Source organism: Dipodomys spectabilis, unplaced genomic scaffold, assembly GCF_019054845.1.
Source record: "Dipodomys spectabilis isolate Male_0828 unplaced genomic scaffold, ASM1905484v1 ptg000611l, whole genome shotgun sequence".
In the NCBI taxonomy this organism is placed as follows: Eukaryota; Metazoa; Chordata; class Mammalia; order Rodentia; family Heteromyidae; genus Dipodomys; species Dipodomys spectabilis.
The window spans coordinates 1,137,501-1,142,783 of record NW_024871288.1 but is presented as its reverse complement, the minus strand read 5'-3'; the positions used below and the strand labels follow the sequence as shown (position 1 = coordinate 1,142,783).

General features: G+C 40.9%; 1 long non-coding RNA gene across 1 annotated transcript in view; it reads right to left on the bottom strand.

Moving 5' to 3' along the window:
* Positions 1-3,298: 3,298 nt before the first annotated feature.
* LOC122100924 overlaps positions 3,299-5,283 on the bottom strand; it is a 26,387-nt gene continuing 24,402 nt past the window's right edge. Inside the window, exon 2 of the long non-coding RNA XR_006146271.1 lies at positions 3,299-3,907. This is a non-coding gene — a long non-coding RNA (uncharacterized LOC122100924). The remainder of the gene's footprint in view (positions 3,908-5,283) is intronic.

The following is a 5,283-nucleotide window of genomic DNA, read 5'->3' as shown; positions in this document are numbered from 1 at the left end:
ACTGGTACCGAGGCTTGAACCAAGGGCCTGTTGCTCTTGCTTGGCTGGCTTGCTCACAGCTGATACTCTACCACCGGCGCCACACTTCCAATCTGGCACCCTGCTGGTCAATTGGATGGAAATGGAGTCTTGTGAATTTTCTGCTCAGACTGGTATGGGACCATGATCCCCTGATTCTAGCCTCCTAAGTGGCAAGGATTACAGGCATGAGGCACTGGTACCCAGCTCACACATACAGTTGTAGGGATCCAATCTGGAAATAAGAGACAAATGGTACCTCTAGGTGTCCTTGGTTTGGCCAAGAATGGAATATCTCCAGCAGGCAGTGAGCCCAACAGTGGAAAGCTCAGAAAGTTCCTGAATATTCCAACTGGCTTCTCTGCCTCATTTGAAAATGAAATGAGGGAAAATGAAGCTCTTCAACCAGATCCTTTAATCCAGTCTTCAGCAAAGGCAAAACCATGGGGCTAGAAATGAGAGTTGGCTTTTCCTACCTTTGCTCCCTGCTGAAAAGTCCTGAAAAGATGAATCACAATGGCTGAGAAGGGAAATGGCGCTGTGAATCAGGAAGAGAGTTCTTCTGTTTCCGATTTCTTGTGAACTCTCACCATAAGGGAGATGTGTTGCTGGGTGGTGAAGAGAAATAAGCTATTAGTAAATATACTTACGGGAATAAAACTTAGCAAAATGAAACAAACCAAATAAGTAGTTGTCAATTTGAGTATTTATTTCCTCAATGAATATTACATGTAGACCTTTAATTTGATCATGGACACTAAAATGTAGAATTTAGAAGATGATTTCTCTCCTTAATATTAATCATCTAGGAGAAATGGAAGGTGAAATATTTCATCAGTTAGATTCAAACTAGAAAGTAAACATTCTAAGATAAAAATAGTGCAAGAATTGATTGTTAATGAATTTTCAACCAGAAAACAATGATAAAAAATTACAAAGATACTGCAAGATTTATAGAGATACTGACATTTTTAGTAGAATATTTTAATCTTTGCTTTCATAAGGAGACTTTACCAACCTAAGCTAGAAACTATTCTGGGTATTTTAGGCAAAAGTAAATAATACTCGCAATTGCAAGATTCTGACTGAATTAAAAGGTATGGATTCTCAATCCTGGGTGCCAGTTAGAACCACCTAGATTGCTAAACAATCTCCTTCTGGGTCCTCTCAGAGTGATTTTATTGAAATCTCTGGGGATGGAAGTGTAGTATCAGTTTATAAAAAAAGAAAAATCAAAGTCTCAGATGCTTCTAAGGAGCTGACAGTAGTCAGTCCTACCTACAAAGGTAGGACTGTAAACTTGAGGAGAAGGAGAATTATGCACAATCCATTTAACACATGCTCAATGAAGACAGAAGTACCTTGAGTCATTTATGAGCTATGTGGCCCGTTTACAAAAGGGAAGCCTGCCAGTGCTACTTACTCCAAGCCATTTGTCATAGAGCCCACACTGAGTGAGAACTCTTTGGTTCCTGCTTATTATGCATTCAAGCAATGGAACTTGAAAAGGAGCTCGGTTTGAATCCATTTCTGGTCACTTGAAGGGACCAGGTGCCTGCCTTGTGCAATTGTCGTAAATGATCTCTAAGCACCTCATAGAGGTGACTCAGGGCTGAGATTGTGGTCCAAGGGGAAAGCCACTAGGCTTTCTTCAATTTGTTTTGATCAGATAGTAAGATAATTTTATACCAGAACAAGTATATCTATACACTTAATTCTGAAGGAAAAAAATCAGTCCCTGCCTACAATCTGTGAGTGAATCACTGATATTTTCTGTTCTATTTTACTTATCAAAAATGTTAGCAAAAACGTCACTAGGTCTTCTGCCTTATTGTCTTTCTGGGTGCTGCTTGTCTGTGATCTCGAAATCTGACTGACATGGTTCTGTTAGACAGAAGCTCAAGTTATGTGACTGGTCTTCCTAGTAGATTTCCAACACTGGTCCAATTTACTATGGATAGAAGCTCTCCAGCTCAACCCAGTTCCCATTAGAGAACTGTTTTAAAAGGAAAAGGATTTGCCCAGCTGTTGCGACTGGAGAAAATACTCTTGAAAGAGGAGCTTGCCCTAATCTTGCGCCAGTAATTCTTGCGCTCCTGTAATGATTTGCAATAAATCTCCTTAAGTCCTGCTCCTGTTTCCCTTTTAATCCTCGGTTCCTTCCTTCAGTATCAAGCTTGGGAAGGCACAAATCCCTTTTGCTCATTAAGAGAAACGCACAGTACCGTGACCTCAGGACTGGAGTTCAGTCTGTGTTAGAGGGTGTGCATCTTGGAGAAGTCCCGGATGGAATTGGAATTCTGCTTTCCAGATGTGGAGAATGAGTGCTGGAGGTTTTGGCACTCCTGGCTTTCCACAGAACTCCGTCTAGATGGGCAGAATGTATGCTTCTAGAGCTCTGTAGAATTGGATCAGTCACTTCTACTATGAAGTATATTATTTTTATAAAAATGTGGTAAAAAAAAACCCTTCATACATAATACGCAGTAAAAAGCAATGCATGACAGGAAAATAAAACGGGCTCTGTTGAGGGGTGTGTATAAGCAGGAGAAGGCAGGGCTTGCAAGAGTAACTCAAGATGAATGTGGTCTAAGTAGTTTATCTGAATATCTAAAAATAGAACAATGGAAGAGGTGGTTGACATTGTTCTAGAAAGGGAGTTGGATTCCAGAATGATAGAGCAGGTGAGTTTGCTCTTGATACCATATAGAGATAGCATGTATGGAAATGTCCCAGTGAACATATCCCCTTGTATAACTAATGTGCGCTAGCAAAAACAAATCATAGAAAAGAAGTTTCAGTGTGAGAAATCTTGAGCCTACATGGGAACGTTTGAACTTGACTCCAATTTCAGAGGAGGTAGAGAGTTCCTTTCTGTGGGGCTTCAACTCAGGGCCTCTCTCTCTTGGCTTAGCTCTTTCACTTAAGGCTTGCATTCTGCCACTTGAGCCATACCTCCACTTCCCGCTTTTTACTGGTTAATTGGAGATAAGAGCTTCAGATTTCTCCCGAAAGGCAGCCCCGAGGCCCCTTCAACTCTAGGCCAGCTCTCAGTGCAGGGAACACAGCCCGGGAGGATGGGTCACCAAGCAAATCTTGAGGAAGTGGGCTGTGTACTGAGAGGTAATTTAAGCGTAGCTAGACGGATCTATTAGTCTCCCTCCATCTATGATGCCAATAAATAACAAAACATTGCCTGCAGCAAACATTTCCATCAGAACATGCAATTTATTCAGAATGCAAACTGTTGTGCTTTGCTAAGGAAGATAGATAGCTACTCTCAGGAACAGGCATGTACTTGTTTATTAGCCTTGGGATTGAACAGGGTATTTTTGGTACAGAAAGAAAGATGCCATGCTAGTTGCTGGTTTCCAGGATGCAGAAAATTTTTTCCTGCTCTCCTTTAATCCCTGTCACCCCATCCTGGGAGACCCCAAAATGCTCACTTTGCTATAAAACCAGGACTCCCAGTCACCCCCATTTCTCATTCATCTCAACCAAAAATATCACCACCATCTTGTTTCTTTGTTTGCCATTCTTCTTGTTTAACTTTGAGTTGTATTTCTGTAGGGTCAAAACAGGCAAAACCAAATGCCAAAAGGGCATAGAATGAAAAATATGTCTCCTTACACCAAGTCCTCTGTGTTCTCCCCAGTGAAGTCTTTGTCTCCAGTTTCTTTGGATGGCTTCTCCAAAAACAATAGTCTGTGCCAACAGATAACGGTCTACATCGCTGGTTTCTTCTCTGTAAAGCATTCCGCCTCCTCTGTCTCCATTCACCATATAGCTTAGAGATTTTTCCATCTCAGATATCTGGGTCTCCTTTATCTATTTCCATAGCTGTCCATGAAATCAGATTCCGAGAGACAAAGAGCACCCGTTTTCATTCCTGTGGAAGACAGATCTAAATTATGAATGATTCGCTCATATATATAAATATATATGTATAAAAGCATATACAGGGTCATCTGCAGATATACACAGACATGAACTGAAGTTCGTTTATGCAGGGATTCCAATGGTGTGACTCCTTTGAACAACTAACTTCCAGTTTAACCTGAGTACCAAGACACGGAACCTGTTGTCAGGAGTGGGGGTAAGGTCGGAGGGAGTGGAGTAGGCAGCCAGATGAAGAGAGGCAGTGTGTACACATATGAAAATGGAACTGGATAAATGGAGGGGATGGGTGGGGTGGAGGAGGTGGGGAGAGGGACAGAAGGAGTGACGTTGATCGAGCTGCATTGTACACACACTGACACATTGCATTGAAATCACCCCGCACAACTACCTCAAGATAACTTAAAGCATAGGACCCATTTTGAGTTGGTTTTTTTTTTTTTTGTACAGGGTAAAAGATGGGGTCCTAGTTTCAGTCTCTTAAAGTATTCCAGTTTTCCCAGCACCATTTGTTGAAAAGACTACTTTTTTTTAACCATGTATTTTTGTGTCTCCTTTACTGAAAATAAGATGGCTGTAGTTGTGTCGTTTGTTGCTGCATCATCTAGCCTGTGCCTGTGCCTGTGCGTGTGTGTGTGTGTGTGTGTGTGTGTGTGTGTGTGTGTGCTTTTGTGCCAGTACCATGTTGCTTTCATTACTGGGACTCTAAATTAGGTATTGTGATCTTTTTCCAATATCACTCTTTTGATCTTGTTGCTCTGGCTGTTTGAGCTCGTCTGTGTTTCCACATGAATTTCAGGATTGATCTTTCTGTGGAGAATGACCTAGGCATTTGGATGAGGATTGAAATTAATCAGTGATTGCTTTCAGTAGTATGGCTATTTTTACCATCTTTCCATCTTGCAATGTCTTCTCCAGTTTCCTTCTTCAGTGCTTCAGAGTTTTTAACGTAGAGATTTTGCTTTGTGTTTTTTGAGGGCATTGTGAGTGGAATAGTTCTTGATTTAATTCCTTAAGGACTCAATATACTATAAAGTCCACCTGTGTAAATGAAACATAACTCACTAAATGCAACGTAAGACCAATTGTGGTAATGCCTCAGCTATATCATTGTGTGTTCGTGGTGATTTAAGATTGCCCATGCAAATGTATTTTTAAGTAGTGACCTGAGTATACTTAATAATATAACCGAGGGACCTCCAGTTTGGATATAAAACCTCATTAGTCTATGCCAGATGTGGCCATCATTTTGATGTGACAGAGCTGACAAAAATGGCCATGTCATGTTTCCATGCATAGGTTGATGTTGCAAGCATCCCATGAATTGTGCTTAGAAAATGTTTCTATCGATACTTGTTTTACACAAAT